The 24,524-nt window shown below is 37.2% G+C and overlaps 1 protein-coding gene across 2 annotated transcripts in view; it reads left to right on the top strand.

Annotated features, from left to right (window-relative positions):
- ksr2 (kinase suppressor of ras 2) overlaps positions 1-24,524 on the top strand; it is a 111,590-nt gene that overhangs the window by 30,872 nt on the left and 56,194 nt on the right. The gene's annotated exons all lie outside the window — the stretch shown is intronic.

Here is a 24,524-nt window from a genome sequence, read left to right as displayed (position 1 = left end):
GTTTATCATTCCCAAACCATGGGAGAAAACAAGTTAAATTTTATTAATGTATTCCAAAGTGTATTTTTGGAATGTTTGCAAATGAGCCTCTATTTGGAAGTTTTGGGCATCAGAACCAAGGATTAAATATCATTTAAAGAATTCTGTGACTAAGCAATAAACAATTAAGGGCTGATTTTTGTCAAGTTAATCCAGTGAATGAAAGTATTATTAAATATATAACTTTACTTCAGACACTATAGTTTACCCTAATAAAAAATAAGAAAGTAGCAGAAACAACATAAAGACAATAACAAAATGTAACCATCTGTGATTAAAACACAAATAGGCAATTTCTTTATGAGCTATTATTACCACATTTATGGAATGAATTACTGTATTTTTCGGACCATAAGGCGCACTGGATTATAAGACGCACTGTTTTCATACATAAGGCGCACCGCATTATAATATACTTTATATATAAAGTATATTATAATATATTAATATACTTCACATTATAATATACATTATATATACTTCACTTGGTGCTATTTGAGTGATTTCTTGATTGTCAGATATAGTTCACAGATACAAATGATATGGGTTTCAAAACTATATTATGCTGTTTTACAGACAGTCAAAATGCAAACAGCAATTTTGAAGCTGTATGATGCCATAGGAGATAAAAGAATTGATAATGTTGCATATTCACACATCTGCTTAAACTGATAAAGGCAGAGGGGCAGTGTTACATCTAAGCCATTTAAAAGTATTTATTTTCACAAATGTGAAAACTTGTGATAGGGTTTTAGGGATTTAATCAGTACCAGGAGAGGAATGTTAATATTACATTTTGTTTGCAAGGCAGATGACGATGAATCAAATGCAGAATTAGGTAAGGCTTTGTTTTAATTTAGGTTTGAAGCTTTATGGCTCCTATTTCACCAAATTGTTTCAGTGTAAAAATGATCTCAGTGATAATAGTCTAAGGTAGTGGTGGTCAGTTAATTTCAGTTGAAGCCCTGCCTGAAGCAAACATTCAGAGATGCAGTCCTGTCCTCCCTCTGCTCTGTACAAAGTCTCAAAATGTAATTCCATCTGATCCAAGAAAGGAATGGCTTAGAAGGGAGGTTAGGACCATACCTTTCCTTTAGCAGTTTTACTAGAACTTAATCTTCCACCAGACCCCAATCAGATTAATTCCTGGGAGGACATCATTGCCTATAAAGGACCAACGGCCTGTCGGTAGAGATAAGGGGCCTTCGGGCTGAGTTCCTGACTGGCCTTCCCTATGTCTGGTGCTATGCTGATCAGATTTGGTCACAAACAGGGTCCACCACTGCTTGGTAATCAGGAACCAGAGTCTGCCTCAGGAGAGCTGCACTCATTTTGATAATACCATTAGATGACAGTGCCCCATCACTGCTACACTTGGTAAGTTAATATTTTAGAGCTGTCCTCTGCTTTTATGATGGCCATCTGGGTTATATGTGGTGTGGGCCTGGATGTAGACAGGGCTACATCCACAATATCAGTGGGCATGGCTGTATGTATGTGTGTATCTGCTTGGTGACGACTGGATCATAGCTCCAGTGAATAGGCTCAAACGGCATTAGAGAATTGATTACCGGTCCCAAAGCAGTGATAAACTGCAGACTGTGAATTGAGCTACTCTAATCAATGGAAAATGTATGCCTGGAAATGTTGCAACTCATTGAGACAGGGCAGATTTGCTGGCTTCTCTGATAGCTTAGTACCTCTCCTAATACATCATAATTGGATGCAGGATGGTGCTGGCAAGCATCAGGTTGGTTTTTCGTCTCTGGCACTTGTTTCTTTTACGTCTGTATGTGCAAGGAAGTAGTAGGTATCAGTTTGTTTTTCTCTTCCTTGATGCAAAGGAGACTGAAGACTGAATCGTACAGTTTGACTATTTCTTAAATGCTGCATCACGATTCATCATGTGGTTTTTCACTTAAAGATTTGGGAGGATGAGAATCTTACAAATATTCCGCCAGAGGGAAAAACCTTGATAAAAATACGTAAAATATCACACAAGTTTTTTTTAAGCTAAATAAAAAGCTTTCAAAGCTTTTAACAAAATCTTTTTGCTATGTTCTTTCCATACTTCCCACATTGCCCCCTGTTACTAGGATTTTAATAAGCGCATAGTTCTCCTTGGGTTCTCATTTTCTTGTGCTTAATTGCCTGGCAATGTGGCCAGGACGCAATAGGCAGGGATTACCCTCTGACCCCAAGAGACATTATTCTCCCTTCATCTTAATGAGATATGGGCTAATTTCTCATTATCACTGCACAAAGACTGTGCAGCTGAATGTGCAAGACTGCCCCCCCCCATACTTTGTTGAAGGAAAACTCGAGTTTGGTTTTGACAGATATGATATGATAGATAAGGGGGATTTCAGTGTGTGAAAATGTGAAGAGTTCCTCTTGCTATCTTTTTATCTTGGATGCAATCAACTACAACCATTAACTCAGAGATAAAGACAGAGATTAAAAAGATTTTAAAAAGGAGATAAAACATGGATATGAATGGAAAGCAATCATATTCGGCTTTCAGCATTTTTCCTCTCATGTTCATCTTGTGTTGTCGTCATCACAGTGTGAAAGCAAAGTTATATTAATATCTGAGTGCTTTCAATTTCAAGATATGTTTAATGTTATTCTTTTTTGGCGTATATATCATCTAAAATCATTTAGAAATGTTTTTGCATTGTACACGTTCTCTAAAGTTGGCTTTCGAAGCATCTTGATATCCTTTCTAATGTATATTAGCCTCCATTTCCATGTTTTTAATTTTTTCACACGATAGGTTTGAGATACTGACATTTTTGCAATCATGGTTTGAAAATTGATTCCGAATGCTTTTTTTCATCGAAAAGCTCAGCAAATACTGTGGTCTGCTGGTGTGGACGCTCGTCTTCTGCTTGATAGCTTTGTCCTTCTTGGTTTAATGTGTTTGTCTGTGTGATAATGTGTTTTCCTTTCAGCTTGCAGTGAGCCACAGGATGGTTTCTATCCCTCCATAGAAATAATGAGCAAATTGCCTCCTTACCGATGTGTATCTATGAATTCAAGAAACTCTCACCCTGGAATGAAACCGCTGCCAATTTTGCAAGTCATAATGCATAAGAGAGGGAAACTTTCTCCTTTTGTGGAAATTGGAGTCTTCTTTCTCACCACCTGTCAAGTGCTAGTCCAAATATATTCAGTCTTGTGTAGAAGTGATTTTGTCCTGTGTCTCTTGATGCAGATAGCTTGCTAGCTGCTCACTGCGTTTACTTGTTGCCGTTTTCAACTGGTAATAAGGTCATTTTTGGCAGCTTAAAAAACAGAAAGCTCTAAGGATGCTAATGAGGTGTCGATTACAAGCAGAATTATTAGAAAACCAACTCATTAACATTACAGAGAATCATTTTGCTAAGAAGTATGGCTCAACAGTGATATAAACATTACCTACCAAGAAGAATTAAGGAGGGAAAATAAGTGTTTTGCATTCTAACAGATTTAACACTTTTGCATTCCGCAGACAGTTTTTCAGCTAATAGGCCATTAGATCAAAAAATGTGTGCCGTTCATGGACAAACAACAATGTTGTGTCTTTAAATACCGCTGCAGCTGTTGTCTCCAAGAAGAGACCTTTGTTTTGCAAAAGGAAGCCACAAAATGAAAAAGTGTGTATCAAAAACAGGCAGATATGTTAATGTGTAAATGATATCAAGCTAAATAGAAACACGTCTTAATTAAGGTAATAATTTCATTGTGCAAATAAAAGAACAGGGAGGCACTGCTCACAGACATTTAATAATTGTTCTGTGAATACAAAGAACTTCCTCCAACTACTAAAGCTTTTTTGAGAAAACAAGCCTTTATATTATTTATTTTTTTAAAAACCAAACAACCACAAAAAAACCCCAATTAAATGCTGCATTGAAAATGTTTAAAATACATCACTAAATTCAGTTCAAACCAGTCTTTTGGCATCATGCAGTGACACTAAGATGACATTGTAGTTGCATTTAAATGAGTCTTTCTGATAAGTTGCACTTCATAAAAGCAATCAAATGGAACTCCCACACACTGTCTCGCTTACTGCTAGAGTATTAATTAAATTACGTTTCGGTCTGTCTGACCTTCAGTCAGGTGCCCAAAGATTTTGTATCAGATCTGCAGTGAAGCAAAAGCCCATGTTTCTAACTAATTTTGTCACAGTCTACAGCTGGGAGGTAACTGAGTGATCAAACTCTTTTCCAGACACAGGGTAAATAGAGAAAAGGACACAAATGTGGATTACTTCTTTGTATTTTCACCTGTATTGCTGCTACGTTTGAATGAAAAATCAATTACTGTGGTGATTAAATACTAAAAAGTGACTTGCTCATGTTTTTCTCTTCTAGGTTTTTTAGTAAATGACAGATTATGAGACCTAAGAGTTGAATTGAAACCAGGGACTTTAAAAAACATTGAACAAATTAAAGTTTGAATATTTTAGGACTATGTATGATTGATTTTTTTTTTTCAGTATTTATCATAAAATAGGGGGTGCTGAGTGGTACCAGCAGCCCAAATAGACTGTATGTTACTCCCATTTGAGAAACACTGCTTTAATGAAAAATGAAGACATAATGAAAATCTTGTAATGTTTCTTCACATCTTTGGAGACAGATGTTGAGCAGATTCCTTTTCTTCTTTTGTATCTAGGGCTACGGCTCTGTTTTATCAGTGTAATGTACAAATAGATCTTCAGGCATGAATTTAACAAGTAGAATAATCATGACAGTTAATGCATGATAAGCATGGTACTTAAAAGGAAGTGACCTTTCTATTACCGTGAAAAAGTTCAGATCTACATTGACATCATAGGTCTGTATTTAGCCCTAAAACATTTTTTGCATTTGTTTCACTTTTTGAAAACAGACCATCTTAGTGAGCAAACCAGAACAGTTGTTCAAGCTGAAAACAATCGCCTGAAGCAAGAAGAGTTCAAGTAGATATATTAGTTTTACAGTAAACTCTCCTGTTTACAGCTTTTTTTCCTCTTCTATATTAATTTGCGATGACTACAAAGTAGCAAAACGTATTCCCTCTCCAATAATTAATGAGTTTATTCTTAGCATAAAAAAATATGCTGAGTCCAGGGATGGTGCCAAGTTTAGGGGAATTAGGGAAGTAATTAGTTTGAAATTTGTCTGAGTCATTCAGTGTACACTATGTACAATAGTGTACAATAAATATGCCTATAGAGTAGAAGAATACAGTGTTAATATTAATTTTCATTTGTTATGCTGCTTTTTATCGTCACAAGCAGATGTTTCCTTGGAAGTTTCTTGCTTTAGACATGACATAAATAATGATCAAAATACAAAATGAATTACATCCCAGCTAAATACATTACCAGTTTAAAAACTTTGGGACTTGTGTAAAATGTAAATAAAAACTGAACAATGCAGTGATTTGCATATCTCATAAACCCATGTTCTATGTTCAAAAAAATAGTTTTGAAGATGTCAAGTGTCAGTAAGGTCCTAATTTAAAGGAGCACACTTGGTTAAAAGTCAGAATGATAGGGAGATGCTAACCCATTTAGTCACTTAAAAAAAAAAAGTTAAAATCTATTCAAAAACACACTGGGAGCCAGTGTAAAAGGGCCAAAATATTGTATTGTTTGCCTGTGGCTGTCAGGAGTCGAGCTGCCACATTTTGAACAAACTGTGGACAAGAGGCTATTCCAATAAGCAAGGGTGGATGAAGTGAAGTAAGCAGAGGAAAGAAACTTCTTATCCTTCACAATTTATATTAAACAGCATTTCTTTGTTTATCAAATGTAAAACTGCTGTGAAAAAGCACCCTCACACCCTTGCAAGGATGTTTGGGAATTTTCCAGAGGGCCAAGATCTTTAAACAAGGAGTGAAGTTCAGAAGGTCTGAATAGAGTACCCCTTCTGTTTTTCATTGATTCACATTTAAAAAATGTAACAGCATCCACAATTTTCTGTCAGTGAGACAGTCCAGCAAGACAATTTGAAATCGATGGAAGTATCACATCTGCAAAAAGTTGGGTCACGGCCATATTTACAACTGTGTAGCATCCCCTGCTCTTTCAGATTATGTGAACATCTGGGATATGAAGAGACCAGTGGACTTTTGCGAAAGGAATATTACCCCATTCTTTACTGATAGAGAATTTTCACTGCTCAGTCCTGGGTCTTCTTTGCTGTATTTTTTGTTTTGTGATGTGCAAACAGTTTTTAATTTGGTAAAAGGTTTGGACTGCAAGCAGACCATTTTAGCATGTGGACCCTTCGACTATTAAGCCATGCTGTTGTAATAGATGTAGTATGTGGTTTAGCATTGTCTTGCTGAAACATGCAAGACATACAGTATATGTTATGCAAGGCCTTCCCCCTACTATCTGGATTAAAGCATATGTTGCTGTAAAACCTGTATATAACTTTCAGCAGTGGTGATTTTTGGAAGAGCTCCTGAGCCTATCCAGTGATTTCCATGACAGAACTGTGCCCATTTTTAATGCAGTGCAGCCTGAGGGCCCCAATGTGTTTGAGACGTATCGCTCTCTTCAAATTCAATATGTGCTAATATTTTTAATGAAATAGTAAAATGTCTCAGTGTAAACATTTAATGTATTCTGTGTTCCTTTATGTTTAAAATATGAGTTTATGAGGTTTATAAATAATTTCATTCTGTTTTTATTGACATTGTTCTTCATGCCCTAACTTTTTTTTTTTTTTTAGCATTGAGGTTGTAGAAACCATAATATGCTGCCTGTCTGTCAAATAATGTGTACTTGATGTCAACACATGCAGCTTGGAAACCCATTTTTCAAGACAGAATTTTCCACGGAGAGGGTTAAAGAGCACCGCTGTATCAATACAGTGGCAATATTACTGTTTGTTTTGCTGTGATGACTGAAATGTCTCCTAGTGTTGCTGGTAAATTGCCATCAAACCACTGTTAACCTTACGTGACATGATTGAATATGTGCAGCATCAAAATCAATTTTAAATTACATATCAAAAAGAGTGGCTCACCAGAGGTTTCTGAATTTTCTTTTTCAATCGGCCTCGTCGTGTACATATATCCTAGAGAGACAGACATAGATAATTACATTTTTCGTGTTAGCATACTTAACATCTTGTCAGCTAGGTAATCATTTCTTAATGACTCCATCATTTGCCCCTTCATATACAAATCTGACTTTGAAATGTGAGAGCTGGTTTTTGCAATCAGTTTCTACTGACCTGACTGAAAACACGGACTTCCACAAACATTGTAGGTGATGCTTACACACATATCTCAAGTGTTTTAATCATTATTTAATGTCTTTTACCTGGATTTTCCTGTTGTCACTGTTAAATTGAGACACCTAAATTGTCACAGCTATCGAATAATAATGATTTAAAGATAATATAGATTATATTTTATAGTATCTTTGCATTTATTACAAAGAGATACTGGATAAAAGGGGGAATGTGGGAAAATACCCTTTTTTGCCTTCAGAACTGCTCAGTTCTTTGTGACAGAGATTCAACAAGTAACAGTAAACAGTTCTCAGAGATTTTCATCCATACTGGCATGTTAACATCACAGAGTTGATCGATATGTTTTTGGCTGTACATCCATGATGCCAGTCTCCTGTTTCCAAAGGTGTGTTGCTGCAGCAGTCCCCAACCCCTGGCCCATGGACCGGTACCGGTCCGTGAATCGTTTGGTACTGGGTCACGAGAGTTGAGACTCCGGTGTGAAATTTATGGTTTTCAGGGTTTTTATCGTTATTTTGTTATCGTGTTTTATCGTTAACTCGGTTTCCCTGGGTCTTTTGTGTGTTATGAATAAATCTTGTTTTTTTGGTAGTTTTACTTTGTTGCATTAATCTGCGACACCTTAAAGGCTGGTCCGTGAAAATATTGTCGGACATAAACGGGTCTGTGGCGCAAAAAAGGTTGGGGACCGCTGCTTTACTGGACTGACATCTAGTGACTGTAGAGGCCATTTGACTACAGTAAACTCTAAATTGTCACTATTCAAGAAAGTACTCAGAGATGATTTAAGCTTTGTGATGTGGTACATTGGTTGGGTCCACTGTGGTCATAAAAGGATGGAACTGGTCTATAACAATATTCCTGAAGACTCTGGCATTTAACCAGTGTTCTGTTGGCATTAAGGGTCCAAAAGTGTGCCAAGAAAGCATCTCCCACAACAATACTCCACCATCAGCAACTTGAGCAAGGCAGGATAGATGCACACACAAATATTGATCCTGCCATATGAATTTTGCAGCAGAAACTGAGACTCATCAACTTTTTCCCATGTGTATTGTCCAGTTTTGATTTTTGGGAATTGTAGCCTAGTTTCCTGCTGTCAGCTGAACGCATGTGATATTCTACTGCTGTAGCCCATCTGCTTCCATGTGTCGTGCGTTCACAGATCCTCTTCTGCAAACCTTGGTTTTACATTAAGTGGCTAGTTGATTTGCTGTCGTCTACCTATCAGCTTGAAGCAGTTTGGCCATTTCTCCCTAGTGTCTGGCATCAACAGACACATTTTTGCCCAGAGTACTGCTGCTCACTGGATGCTTTCTCTTTTTTAGACCATTCTCTGTAAACCCTCAAGGTTATCTGTCAAGGAGGAATTCTTTATACAGCCAGATCACACACACATCAAGCAAAATGCAATAAAAAAGTGGTAAATATAGACAAAAAACAACATTAATATTGAGAACATAATGAGTTATTCAAGTAATATTGGAAGTTGGGACAAATGGGTTTTTTAGTCTGTTTGTCCTGTGCATTGGCATACAAGTATCTGCAACAAGGTGGAAGGAAAAGTTTTGTTTTTTTTATAAGGGTGCCTAGGATCAGCCAGAAACAATGGGCCTTCTTCAAGGTGTCAGCCTTGTACAGATGAGGAAGATCATTCAGATTCACACGTGCGATTTTACGATACATTGTAACTATATCTTGAAGTCTGTTTTTGTTCTTTAGGTTCAGTGACCAGTATGACAGTTGTGTGGACAAATCCCACAACATCAGCGGCTTCTGAAACTACTCAGAGCAGCACGTCAAGCATGCCACGTTCAAAGCAACTGAAATAAACCTCTTACCCATTCTGATACTTGATTTGAAGTTCAGGAGGTCGTTGTACCTAACAAAGTTTGTTGTCGAGTGTATGACCATGAGCCCGACCTAAATTTCTGCTAAAATGTTATGTGAAGATCATTACAGTTTTGCTTGAGCTTTTTTAAAAGTCTTTTTCAACTATTGAGTAAGTTGACTAAAGTATTTTGCTTCTACTGTATGAAGGTTTCAACAGCCTTGATGCCAATGTTTTCCCACTTTAATATTGTTGTTTCAATCATTAAGGCCAGAGCAGGAATTATTTTGGGTCCAAGAGCAAATGACTTATTCTTATTTATTCTTATTTATTTCCCTTACTGTTTGTGATAATACATATAAAATACACATAAAGTTTCTGAGATTCTGTAAGAGTTCTTGGGTTCCTGCTCTGACAGGGTTTGGTTTTTTTTAAAGATAGTGTCTTGAGAGCATTGAGAGACACTTGAGAGATTACAAAACACTTTAAAAAGTAGTTTCTTACTTTTTGCCAAATTATGTTGTTTTTTTTGTGTAGCGTTCTAATTATTCATGTCTGCAAATCCTTTGGTAAACAATGAAAGTACCAGTTGAGAGGAAAATACACTTTCTTACAAAATACCTCCTGAAAGACATTAGAAACCACAAATTGTTTATATCTCACCACGTAAATGTACGTGCTCGTGGAATACTTTTTTGAGAGTTCTTTGAGACTTGTTAATAGTTTTACTTAGAAAACATAAGTGTGCCGGATATCCAGGACCACTTAAACTTTAATTTCTATGCAGGAGTGCAACAGCAATTTCATTTTGCTTATGTAGCACCCTGTCTATCTCTCTTCCTCTCTTCACAGTTATTTTACAGCATCCCCCCCCCCCCCTCTCCCTCTCTCCCCCCCTCTCCATGCCCTTTCAAAGCAGAGAGGCTCTTTGGGCTGGAGTGTCAATTAATGAACCTCGTTGTCTATGTTAATGAGTAGTAACATTCGTGCGTGGAAAAGGCCAAGTGAGTTGTTCGTCTGTCACAGTCCCACTTGGCGCGTCATACTAAGATCACTCTGGAAAGTGGGTGTGTTTGTTTTTTCCAATGTCTCTTGTCTTGCCTCCCCACTGCCAGTAGAAATGGTAATATCCTATAGTTAATGCCACCTTATGAGACTTCCACAGCTTTTTGAATGTTAAGCACTTTCTTATTGAATTGGATGTTTGCTAATAAATCACATGGTGCCGGGGGTTGGCATGATTCACCCTCTGCTTCTCTCAGGGTAATTCTACCATGCAACACTCAGGGGAAGCAAATTTGCATCCTTTCCATGACTAATTTAGCTGTTTGCTTTCACTGAACTGGTGTACACACCATATATTTCGCTCCCCTTTCCTTTCCCCTTTCGTTCTCTGTTTCCTTTTCTTTCTCTCTTCACCCCTTTCATTAAGGTTCCCTTTTGAAACACTGTCAATGTGTTATTTTTCAGCCATCCATAACATGTACCAATCCTGTCACAAAATAATGTTTTATTGGGTTGAGTTCTATCTGCAGTTCAAAGAAAACTGCAGTATAGTTGTGATGATCAAGTGTTGAACATTAAAAGCTTTTTTCATTCATGAACTCCTGAAAATGTTATGAGAATTAGGAGGGGATGTGTCCAAAGTTGTCCTTTCTCACTTGTTGCACACTACCTTGGGTAACGTCAGAGATGAGATCTAGAAAGACTCTGCCTAGTGTACATGAAGATGCCACCTAGGTAAGGCATGCAGGAGAAAAGACATATACTACTCACTCACTCACTCACTCACTCACTCACTCACTCACTCACTCACTCACTCACTTACTTACTTACTTACTTACTTACTTACTTACTCACTCACTCACTCACTCACTCACTCACTCACTCACTCACTCACTCACTCACTCACTCACGTAACTGTTATATTCTACCCTGGCTTCTACTGGGCATTTCACAGACTCTATTCTGGTAAACTGGTAGGACTTTTTAATGTCCAGAACAGCTGAGTTGGACATTTAAGCTCTTATTTGCGGCACCACCAGCTCTGTGAACAAATAACCCCTGCAGAGGGCTCAAATATAATCTTTCTTTCAAACTGATATTCAGGTCAGGCTCAGGTAATACAATTGAGTGAACCTCAATTGTATTACCTGAGCCAAAACATTATGATCTCCTCTGGTGTGGTTGCAATTTAATGGATTTAAAGTCAGAATGATATTCATAGAATGGAACTTCATTTACAGAAAACCTACACTCTTTATTAATTCATTTATTATTTATGAAGTCAGGCCAACATCATGTGCTATTGGATTTTGAGATTATTTTATAATATTGAAGTCAAGTGGCTTACATTGTAAGCCACTTGCTGTGGAAAACCAGGGGTTGAAATGGCATTAAAACTTTTAAATTGATGAGTTTCCTTGTACCCACATGAAGAGGAAATGACAAACTGGACTGAGAATACTGCACAAATTAATTAATTACATTTAAAAGAGGTCAGATATTGTTACAAATTAAATTATTACATTTAAAATACTTTTACAGAAATTGTCATTCTCCAAGCTCTCTGATCCTGTATTTTGAATTTTGTTTTTGGTAATGTTTCGTTCTTTTGAATTCAAGTGTTTATGTTCTGTAGTTGCTTGAGTTTAGTATTTCCTAGAGCCATGTAGTTTTATTATTGATATATATATCAGGGTTCGTACGGGTGCTTGAAATCCTTGAAAATGCTTGAATTTTAATGTTGTCTTTTCAAGGTTTGAATTTCAGATGTGGTGCTTAAAAGTGCTTGAAAATGTAACTGTATTTCATTCACAACAAATAACTATCTGATTGAATAGTTTTCTTATCAGATAGAGAAATAAAATGAGTCGCAAAATGTAAAAGCAAAATTTCCCCGTCTGGGCTGCCTTGCGTCTGTTTCAACGTGTGACCCCGCCCCTCCCTCGGCCAGTCGGGGATGAGTGCGCTAACATACCTGTAGGTTGCTGTTTTAATGAGTGTTGATAGAAAACGACAATGGCGGAGTTTGCGCTCTCCAGTCGCATGATAGGTGAGTCCTAGTAAATAATTTTCCAGTATGTGTATGTTACACATGCTATTTTTTTAAATTATGATTATTATTTTGCTATCAAACTCGCTGGAGAAATGATTGAAATGCACTGAGTGTGATGCAGTATGGCAGCGCTATTATGGAATATGCTGTGAACTTAGCTAACATTACTTAGCAGTAATATGAGTTACTTTGCTCAAGTGAAAGCTTTAAACATTAGCCGCTACATAACTAGCCAACTTTAGGCTTTCTGATTAACCCTCTGGTGTCGACGGACCCAGAGTCTCCATTTCAACTTGGGACGAACGTGCGGACTTCAAACTATATACCAGGTTTTAAATTGTGTTGATAGGTCACGTAAAACCGATGTTTTTTGTTTTTTTTCTGAATAAAACAGTGGCGTTTACGTAAACGGTATAAACGGCGTTTTCTATGGAGAGCGCTAGCAAACACGCTTTGCTTGTGAGTGAAAAAAAGAAAAAACACTCCTTCCCTATTGGTGGAAAAATGTACCATGTCGACCAATCAAAAAATGATATGGCAACATGTGCAATTTGGTCGTTTGGGAGGAGAGGGAAGTTTTAGGAGTGACCGGCGAAAGAGAGAGAGAGCGAGAGAGAGAGAGAGTTTTGATACGTGAGAGATTTGTGACGTTTGCCGTGTTTGGAGTCTCAAGTTAGTGTGTTGTCTTGTGTAGTTAGTGTGTAGTTTTTGTTTTGTGTGTCAGTTCTACTAGTGAATGTCACAGTTGCTGCAAAAACGCCACCAAAGGCAGATTGCAGAGTAAACGCTGAGTGACACACCTGCTGTCAGACCTGCAGGATTTATTCCTGTGCTGTTCTCATCTGTGTTATAGTGAACACAAACTATTTTTTGGAGTTGCATAAATAATTTGTGTGCCTTCTTATTTGACGCAGAGCACCTGATTGTTCTGTAAATAGTTTGAAATGGTTATATAAAAAACGTCTGAGCCTTGGCTGCATTTTTAGGTAAATAGTACCATATAACTTTGTTTGCAAAACTTGTGCATATTTTTAAAAAAAAATGTACAATTTTTATTTGCATTTCAAGTTATGAAAATGATTCCTTAAACATGCTTGTGGTTTTTACAGTCAAAAATATCATTTTCTACTCGTATTTTAAATTATGTCTGAATTTAGATAAATTGTGCTGACACATTATGTCAAAATGAGAAAATAACAGATTGGCAAGATAAACAGTTTTTAAAGGTGAAATATAGAGGCCAAATCAAAAGTAGTCAAAAACAGCCAATTATACCCTGGACCCCAGAGGGTTAGAGGCTAAAAGCTAAGTTGTCACCAAGTACTGTTTATATTTGTGTGTATTGCTGCAGCTTTTTTGAGTATTAACTTGGTGCCTTTGGGTGAAATAATGGTAATATGAGGGACCGATCCATATGGTCACAAAGAATAGCCACTTGTTTCTGTGCTACCAAAGTTCCCCGGGTTTCATTCAAAATGTGTTTATCGTCAGCACCTACACATTAAACTACTTAAACATTATAAATGTCTTCAAGCTCACACTGAGGCCTGTGGGGCACTATCAGCCACTGAGACAGTACACACATTTATGTGTATTTGTATGTGAATATTTCATACTTTAAGGGTGCTTGTTTATTTAAGGCACATGAACAAAATACATTGGAATTGTACATAATAATATCACAGATGATAAATTCAATAGATTTTAAGTAGATGCTTGTGCATTCTTAAAGTCTTATATGTTGAATTGAACTATGTGATCTGTTCAAAGCCTCTCCCAGTCAGTGCTGTTCTCCATGCCTGTCTGACTGTACATGATGTTATTAGCACAAACACTTTAAAGGTGATCATTTAGGACTTCAGCAATAATACAGACAGCAATGTAGTTAGCAATAAAACAGTTTTATTGGGAATTAACTTAAAAAACAAACAAACAACAAATATCTGTCTCCTATTTTTTGTCACACAGGAAAGAAGCATCAATATATGATGAGAAGACTTATTTATTTCTTTTTTGTTTTTTGTTTTTCAACAGGAGAAGAATATCTAACAAGTTGATTTGTTCACATTTTCACATCTTAATTTTTAAGTGAAATGTGCATTTTGAGTTTATACACTATGTATATAAGGCAACCGTTTCCTTTTGCAGTATTTTTGTGTGGTGCGTTTTTCTATGTCTTAACAAAAGGGGAGCAAAGGTGTCTTTTCACAAGGTCTTACTGAGGTGATGCGAATTGAAACATGCATTCTTTTTTTTTTGGCGGGGGGGGGTGAGTGTGTGGGGGGTATGCTGGAAAAGCTTGAAAAGGGACCTTGAAAGTGCTTAAAAAGTGCTTGAATTTGACCCTGAAAAAGGCGTATGAACCCTGATATATATATATATATAGTTCTTAGTTTATTGTTTGATTATGTTATGTTGTTTTGTTGTCCTTGTTTCATTTCCATGTCCTGTCATCAGTGTCTCCATATTTGTTTGCCTTCTGTCTCTCCATGCCCTGTTTCCGTGGTTGTCCGGTTTCCCTGTCTTGTCAAATTCATTCATCTCTAGTTCTGGTCCCTGTGTTTATTCCTTTTGGCCCCACAACATAATGAGTTATTCAAATACCGCTGGATATCTTCTGTTTTTTATCCTTTTGTGTTCCCTTTATATCTGTATGGTCTCCATTTTTTTTTACCTTTTTGTCTAAGTCAGGTTTGCATGTCTTAGTGTGGGCCTCAGTGAATGTGTTACTTCCCGTTTTAATTTGATAGTCTGTTTCATGCGTGTGATGTTCAGTTTTGCTTCCCCTGTCTCTTCAGTCAAATTCTATTCCTCAGAATGTGTGTTTTGTGTGTTGTGCTGTGTTCCCCAGGTGTGTCCATTCTGCCGTATCTCCTCTTGTGTATATCTCCCTCTATTCTTTGTTGTGTGCTCCCACATGGTGCTTGTAGCCTCCATCAGGCTGTTCTGTCAGTCCGTTCTAACCCAGCGTAGCTATTTTACTTGCTTTTTGTTTGCTTCAAATTTTTTCCGGTAATAGTGCCTTGACTTTTATATCAGAAATTCACAGTTATTCTCTAAATTCTTTAAATGACAGCAGCAACATTATTCATCCCACTTGCAGGCATCAGAATCTGTAGGACCACTATGGTTCCTGAATTGTTTTGATGGGGGAAAGTTTTAAAAATATTCCCCTCTCTGATGCTTTTTTTTCTCCCCACAAATTGCACCCTGCCTTTGTCGTTTACCATTAAAACAGCTGGAACGTGCCAGTGCATGAACTTTGATGTTAATATAGTGATTTTTTTTGTGTCTTTTTTATAGCATCCGTCCCCAAATTTAAGTTTTGCTCAGCTGAATTCTCTGAAGTACAATGACAACAAATCTAGAATCTCAGATCTGCTCTCATGCTGAGAGTTCATATAAACCATTGCCAATTAAATGTGAACAATCCATGAGTTCAGTCATTAAAAAACTAAATCAACTAAGTTTCCAGAGTTGGTATACCTGGAAGTTGGATTAACAAAGCCAATTTATATTGCTTTGTTAATCTCTTGCTTGCTACCCAGCAAAGTGACACTTCCATTCGCAATCTTTGCGTGCTAAGCTGTGACTGGTCAGCTGATTCTCCGAATGAAAGAGCCGTCATTGGGCACAACATCAGAGCTGCTACACGAACCGTAAATGTGGGTGATGGTTCAGAGGTCTGGAACCAGGCTAATCTGGTAATACAGATTGAGGCAGAAGTGCGACTTTTTATGGTTACCTGTAGTTTAATACATCTTGTGCACTGATCTGAAATGGAGGTTATACCACTGACTAGAACTGTGCTTGAACTGTCCAATATGGGATTAGACAACCAATCAGAAATAAAAGTGTATGGTATGTAGCTATGATGTAATTATATGGTCTGTTAGGAATTTTGGATTTGTCTGTTCACATGTTAAACCACAACACTCTTACTGCAGCAGCAACTCCAGTGGTACAAAAGGTACAGCACCTCACAATTAAGGCAGAAACCTTACTGCTCTGGTAGTTGAAGTGAAATTACCCCCTGTTACTGCTCTGTTTCATGGGTCGCTCTGTTACAATGAAGACAATTTTATTGCTTTTACTTTAAGAATACATTTTGGAGTGTTCCCTGAAACTTAAGCTCGGATCTAATCAATGCAGCTGCTCTCCAGGTGATCCAATAAGAAATCCAGAACACAGCAATAACCAATAACCTCTGACCCCAGAGGATTATTGGCCCTGCATTTTCTCCGGCGAGTGACGTTCACTGTGGTGTCAAGTGTACTCCACAAGGCTATATATGTCACTGCTGTGAAATAAAATATGTATGTGTGTGGAATAAGGGTGAAGATGCTTTTCTCTGTGGACAAAACCTCATCCATGTTAATCAGGTCTTTGGCCCCTTGGCCATTAATGATAATTCAGGTGAGAGGGGATGTCACCACCAAGCTGTTAAAAGCTAGACGCTCCCACCCATCCCTTCCATCGCACGTCTATTGGCCATAATGAGTGCTCACCCCAGCCTCGCCCAGCGGCCAGAAATTGGAGTCATGATTATGAATTTATATGAGTGTTTAGGAGTGGAGGTGAGCCTAAATGCCACCGTTGCTTGTGGAAAATGGATTTATTTAGGCTGATAGTTTTTCTGTGGCGATTTGTGAACGTGTGGGAGTTTGTTGGGGCGGATAACAGGACTGAAGTAGGCGATTAGAAGTTATCCTTAAAAGTAATTCTTTTCTAAGAAGAGGAAAAAACCATATGTGAGAAATTACCTCATTGTACAAAGGAAAGATTTATTGCAGTTGCGCTGTGCTCAAGGCATTTAGTTAATTTTGTGGGAATCTTGTTTCGCTTTTCCTTTCATTACATGAAGTTTCCTGACATGATCATTAAAGTCTCATTTCAATCTGTTATATGGGAAGATCTAATACTAAGTTTGTTGTGCGGAAATTATGTCAAACATCATTCTGACAGAGATAAAGCAACTATTGCAGGGTGAATTGACAGCTGCTTTCTGATTTATTAAATAGCAGAGTATGACTGCTTTAGTGCCCAACAACCATAAAGGAAGTTATTACCATCATTTATCATTCTAACCATCAAGTGAAGGCTTTCATATCAGTTTTGCTCTCTGATGTTAAAGACGAAACAGATAATATCTGCTGCAGGTCCCACATTGCCCTTGACCCCTCTTACTTTTTAGGGTTGCTGCCATTTACAGCTCTCTCTTTTTCAGAAATACCACTTAACCTGCACAGCTGTTGTCCAGCTGTCGTGCATCTTGCACTGTTTCTTTCATACCTGTATTACAAAGTTTAGAGTTTGATCTATGGTTTCATTTTGTCTGAATTAAGAAAATAAATTCAGATTAAATTTAAAGCTGAAAAAAATATATACACAGCATACTTACACACACACACACACACACACACACACACACACACACACACACACACACACACACACACACACACAGCCCTGCTGGCGAGCAGGTAAAGGATAAGAGGAGGAGAATAGAACACTGTGCTGACTTCTCCGGAAAAGTTGTTGCCTTTTTGTAGGTGTCATGCAGTAGTTTTCACTATATTAAAAAAACAAAACATTTACACTTTATTAAAGTTATTTAAAGTTCAGACCCAAGTTAGATGAAATAAAGCAGTTGACTGTAAGTTTTCTGAATGTGTGAGCAATAAAAAATATGTCAAGACAGTTCTCCCAAGAAGTGAACACCAAGATGAAAAATGAGGTGAAACTGTTATAGTAATCATTAACAGAATTAAACTCTGAAGTTCCGCGAGGAAATTATGTCTATATTTCTTCCATTACATCTCAGGAAGCACAGTGCAATGAGAGATACTGCCTCGCTGCTCTGCCACCACTGACATGCAAATGAGTATACTTTAAAAGGCTTCATAAACTGCTAACTTAACAAAGTGATCTAATTGCATTGCATTAATGAAAAATGTTATTAATCATAAAATTATTTACTGATGTTATTTTTCAATCAGTCATTCTGTGCATTTGGATTCTAAAAATTTGTTCAGATCAACTTTTTATGTGCCAATTCACAGAAAAGGTCCTTACTATATTTTGAACAGAAACCCAAAATTTGCTTACTTTGAGCAAGTACTACATGGACAATAGGAAAAAACCCTCCCTTTTAAGAAAAGACAAAGTGAGAACAGATTGGCATGTAAGTGAGGGGGAAAGGGAGAAGATTGAAAGAGAGGTGATCAGTGCATCACAAGTCCATAGCATCAAAATTATATTTCAGAGCCAGACCTAAGTATAAAAAGAAATGCATATTTTAAGCTAAAGTTTAAAGGTGTCTATGCTGAAGGCTCTGCCTCCTATTGTACTTCTAACATATGATAAAAGGCACTATGAGGTCTTTAAGATATGATAGGGCATGATTGTTTAAGGCTTTACATGTGAAGGATTAGGGATTTATTGGGGAGACAATGAAGACAAAATAAGATCTCTTCCTAGTCTTTATTACCGTCACCTTAGGGTTTTTAAAACTAGACTCTAGGTGGAAGAAGGCAGTCTTTCACCTGCATGAGGAGAATGTGTGATTTTAATGATATTAGTGTACACTAAAATTACTCAAAGATTCCTGTAGGTCTAGTCAATTTGTTTCTGAGGTTTTCATAGCCAAATCCAACTTAAGGGTTTTAAGGCTTTGAGTTCAAACAACTCATTTGTTTCATCTGGCTGCATAGATAATTATAGCTGATTGTCATCTGCATAATGGCTAATAGACATGTATGCAGTTCTTTTTAAATATATTACCTCAGGGAAATATAACATACTACAACAGTGCCATGAACAATTCTAATTACATAAGTTTGCAGTTTCTTTGAGTTGTGAAAATGCAGGATACACAGAAAGTGTTGTAATTTCTGTTGTGTGCAAATCAAAGATGTGCTTGCAAATCAAACAGGAAATATTCCAGCAATATAAAACTGTGATTACTTTTTGAGGACAGCTTGTACACCTGTTTACATCCTACAGCCCCAGAGAATAAAGTTGTATTTAATTCCTATTTATCCCAAACAATTTGGTGGCAAATGAGACACACTTAGAGAGAATTTGGATGTACAAAAGACAGGAGGACAGTTTTTGAATCCAGTCCATTAGTGGAAAACATCCAAAAGTTGAGCGCCAGGAATATTTAATCAGAATTGAATCTTGAAACTTTCAGCACATGAGAATTGCTATTTGGTTTTTGTCATTCTGAGCTGTTCTATCCGTTCAATATAGGCTCTTTTGTAGAACCACAAAATGTCTCTTGAAGCAGCAAATTATTTCCAGGTGTCAGACAAGCGGTGGTTGAAAAAGTAATGCTAAATTGAAGATTTAAATAATTTGTACATCACGTACTAGTGCCACGTAGTTGTATTGAGAAAAAAAAAATAACTTCACAACTAGAAAACTGAAAGTCTCTCAGTTTCATCTTATTGAAAAACTTATGAGCCTTATGACCTATGTTCTTTGTCTCCTCTTCTCCTTCCTGTATTTTTATACTTGGTCTTCTGTTCCATTAGTTGGAACTGTATTTTAGTGCATCCTACAAAGAGCAAAAATGAGTGTTACAGTAAGATCGAGAGGCTTTTTTCTGTCGTTATAGAGACAGAATGACACTGCTAAGACTTGGCCTTGAATCGCAAGAAAAATGGATGTTATAGAGTACAAGTAATGTTAAAAGAAAGAGATAGAAACCACTTGAAGATTCCAGAAATTAAATGGAAATGGGAAACATCAAAATATCCTGCCCCTAGCTTAGAAAAAGGAACAGCGAGCCACTTTGAAACAACTATATGGACAACAGTCTGGAGGCAAACTTAGAGAGGCAAGGCTGATATAGTCTGGACATGTGTAGAGGAAGGATAGTTCATATATTCATCAATGGATGCTGAATATGAAGCTCCCATGCTGGAGGAAATGAGGTGGACCACAGAGAAGATTTATGGATGTAGTGAAGGAGGGTTGGTGTGACTGAGGAAGATGCATGAATAGGGTGAGATGGAGAAAAATGATCCACTGTGGTGATCCCTAAAAGAACCAGCAGAAAGAAGAAAGAGGCATCATACCATGACCACCTGTTATGCTTACAGAGATGTTATATTATTAATGCAGACAAACTTTTGTTTTACTGGTATGGCAGCAGATAAGCTTGTATAAGGAAAAATAAGCAACATTTAATATCATGCTTTCGTGATACTACCACATGCAGAAATAGCACATTTTAACCAGAAAATATGTGCTCTGTCATTGTGTACCAAAATGCATTCCTGATGAGCTGCTGAGAAGACAATCTCACGGTCCACCTTCCTGTCAGCTTTTCTCTCTCGTCATCTGGCGACTGGCTCCTGAATTCTCTCTTCCTCCTGCTCATTTTCTGTCCTTCACACGGGCTTGCTCTTTTTACGACCCCTTGTTTCTTTCCGCCTTTTTCGCCTTGGGTGTCTTGCTGTCTCTTCAGCTTCATGTTCACGTTCCAATCCAGACCACACGCATGACTTTTCTCTCCTGAGAGCACTGTGCTTTCCCTGGCCTTTGACAGTGAAATGACACCCCCTCCCATATCTTAGCAGGAGATGCTGGCAGTTAATGTGGACATAACAAGAGAGGGATTTCAAACACTTTGCGCTATCATCATCCAACCATTTCAACAGATATCATCAGGTAACTAGAACATAATTTGTGGTCATGCACAACTACACACATCCGTGCACACACACAAACACACTCATAGCTTCTTTTTGTCCTTGAAAGACATGTCTTAACATTTGTTAAGTTTAATAATAATGTCTGAAATGAGACCACATGAGTGTCCAGTGGTTCCTTCAATAGTGGTAGCACAGTTGTTGATCATCTTAGAGAGAAAGTTTTGCCACCTCACATTTGAAGCTGAGATTGTTCTTAAGGAGAGTTTTCTTTAAATTACTGTAAACACTATTACATAAACACATTAGTGTCTTACGTCTGCTTTAATAACCAACCAATATTGTGAATTTGAAAAACAATTATCATTTAGTGTTGTTCTTTTCTAATTGTATATTAATAACATGTCCACTTGTTCTCACTAGCATTGATTTTGGGTTATCAAAATTGAACACGGTTCTCTTGGAACTGTTGTAGTAAAACTTTTTGGGTATGCACACAGGGTATGTTCAATAACAGTGCAAGAGTTTGGATAATAATGTAGTAATGCAGTTCACTTTTGTTTTCTTTTCCACATAAGTTTAGCTAACCTGGGGATATTATTTACCACCCATCTGATCATTTCACTGCTTGATTTTTTTTTCATTATCTCAGTTATTTTTAGCTGTTTGTTACATTCGCACAGCTTAAACTTTGTGAACTCTTGTTGATGTGAAATCCTACCTCCTCCCTTTCAAAAAGCAAAACAAAGTCTGTGTTGAATATCACGAAGGCTGTTTTGTTTCCCCTATACTTGTACTCTAATATCAAATAAATCCCTAATATACAAAATAAGTAACATGCATACTTTAAAGTGTAACTGAAATTTGTGCATCATTTTATGTCCTTAAAGGTGATTTTAGTGTCTTTTGGTGTTGAGATCATTTAAATCCTTTGTGTACATGGTGTTTAATCACACGAATTTAAGACTTTACTGTTTTCAAAATGCATTATTATAATAGAATGTTTCCTACGTCACACTTTGTTGTATAATAACTGTAAATCTTTGTTCTGCTAAGTTTGGACATTGGCTTTGCAACATTTCTTTTAAAAAAATATCATGCCAGACTGCCTGCTTTTATTCCACACAAGCCTGACGCTGCAGACATCTGAAAACAAGACAGCCTTCTTAGGATGACTGCTCCAAGGGCTCACAGTAATTCTCTGTTGCAATCATTATTCTAGCCACCTTTATTTCATTTTCCACCAACTTTATTAAAGCAGCAAAGAGCAGTGGTTGCCACAGATATTATTCCACAGCTCCATTTGCATGAAAAGCAACAGGGTGTCGTATGAGTCTCGGCAGAGCTCCCTTGCATATTTCTGATGAATAAAGTGTAGGTATGCAGATGGAACCCTGCAAGTAAATTACCCCTCTAGATGGACACAAGTGTTAATTAGATAGAGCTCAAATGAATTGCAGGATCACAGCATCACTTAGATATATAATTTGTATAGTGAACAACTGCTAGCTAGTTAGGCAGATAGCTCTGCAATATTCTGCATTTTTAAAGCCCCCTTGATATGTCAGAATATAAAGGAAACGTGCCATTTGATGGATCACTGCTCTCCTGCTCTCACCTCTGTCCTTGATCAAATGGAACTTTTGCTTAAAGGTGTCACTGTAATTAGCATCTCTGCAAGTGTGGGGAAAGGGACTGTGGAGGGTGTGGGTGGATGAATGCGTGTGCATGAATGTCAGATTATTTTTTTTCCATAGCTTTCATATTATGAAGAGCAAATCACATTTCTAAAACGTGTAAGCAATCAGGGAAATTTAAAGTGAATTTCATAAAAACAAAAAGTTAAAGTATGGCCAAAGTACATGTTGTACTGATGAATTTACTTTCTTTTTTACTCTGTGTACTCCAAATGTTACTTGATTACTTTAACTCCCTTTATAGATATGATGACAAAGTCCATTCCTTGCATAGTATAAGCAAAAATTGACGTACAATTTCAGTATCATAATTTGTGATGTCTTTATTAATATGTTAGGGAAACTTACGATTGCGCTTTCACTCACTTCAAAACACATGCAAATGACCTTTTAATGATCCCAGGGATGGATGATAACAGGATGTAACTGGAAAAAAAGTGTGCGAATAAGAAATTAGCAGGTAATAAACATGACACAAACGATAACTTATTCACTACAATATTTCAGGCGAATTGACTGAATGGTACTTGGAAAAAAAAAGCTTTGGTGTTCCTGTTTTGTCAGTACGGAGCATCTAGGAGGATTAAGAGACTCAGAAATGCTACCTGAAATGTGACACAAACACGCAGTGATTTCCATCTGTGAGTTATGCGTCACTATGTACAATTGTCGAGAAGATCAAAAGACATCTCAACTATTCACACTGTGGCTGATTTCTCTTGACAGTTGACAAGTAACCCACCTCCTTCTTCTTCTCTGTTTTGTGTATTCTTTCTTTAAGTTTCTCCTTTCTTGAACTTTTCATATGTGAGGCGTCTGAATAGATGCATTAACCACCGTAGAGTTAAATTCCTCCCCCTCCTTCTCGCCCGCCTGCCTTCACTGACAAACGTTTTCAAAATGAAAATTGGGAATCCTCTCCCTACTCTTCACATTCATTTTCACTTTTCCCTCACTGAACATCTACATCTTCGGGGAGAGGATAAAGGCATGCATGCAGGGAGATGAATGGTTTAATTTAGATTCAAATTGCATAAAGTGGGCTAATCGGAATAGCTGACAAAAGCTCTGTGACGAAGAAGTGATAACCTGCAGGCTGCTTCCTTATTGCAGGAGATGGGAGTGAAGTGCCGGGCTGGTTTACAGGTCTAATTGCATGACTCAGTGTAGGGAGTGGGAGACTGACATGGGAGGAAATATTCCTGTGGGATTTAACACTTTCCATGATAAGTCAGAACTCAGCATTCGTTTTACTACTTTTACAAGTCAGTTTTTCACAGATAGACTCTCCTCATGTCTCCTTTTCTCACCTGTCTCCTTGTGGTCTGTGTTTGTTTGGACACTTAAAATTCATTGTCTTCTATGTGCAAGTGCAACTTTTTTGTTTTGTTTTTGTTGGTTACGTTTGCTCATCAGTCTGCAACTTCAGTCTCGGTGTCACTTAAAATCCTAAATTTCAGTCTTACATCAGATTTTTAGAATTATGAATCCAATGTTGCAAAAGTAAAATTCCTGAGGATATGTCCAGTTACACTGCGGTTGTTTATGTTTCTGCAGGGATTTATATGGATGGAGATTAGTTGTTTATTTTTACATGACTGTTTCATTTACTTCAGCTCAAGTTCTGCAGTTCTAAAACAGGATTAACATAACTTAGGATATAAAGAATCACATATTTCCCTTGTTCTTTGGATGAATGAATGGATGGATACTAGAGTAAAAACAGTTACAAAAAGCAGGGACATTTATTATATAAAACATCAACCAACAGAAGCTCAAATTGCCCTGGAGTAATATACGTTTTTAAACTAACACTTCATCCTATGAGATGCATAACAGCGGACTGCAGTTTCCCTTGGTTTTTTGCAATTTTGTATATTCTGCAACCCATACAAGGTGGATGATGAATAACATGACAGTTTATTTAAAATAGCCTAGTAAATAAAAAAATAAATAAAAAAAGACAGTTCTCGTTCCATGGAGAATACAATGAAG

The sequence above is a fragment of the Pelmatolapia mariae genome, linkage group LG12 (assembly GCF_036321145.2).
Source record: "Pelmatolapia mariae isolate MD_Pm_ZW linkage group LG12, Pm_UMD_F_2, whole genome shotgun sequence".
In the NCBI taxonomy this organism is placed as follows: domain Eukaryota; kingdom Metazoa; phylum Chordata; class Actinopteri; order Cichliformes; family Cichlidae; genus Pelmatolapia; species Pelmatolapia mariae.
Note: the sequence above shows the minus strand (reverse complement) of the source record. Positions and strands in the feature narration are given on the sequence as shown.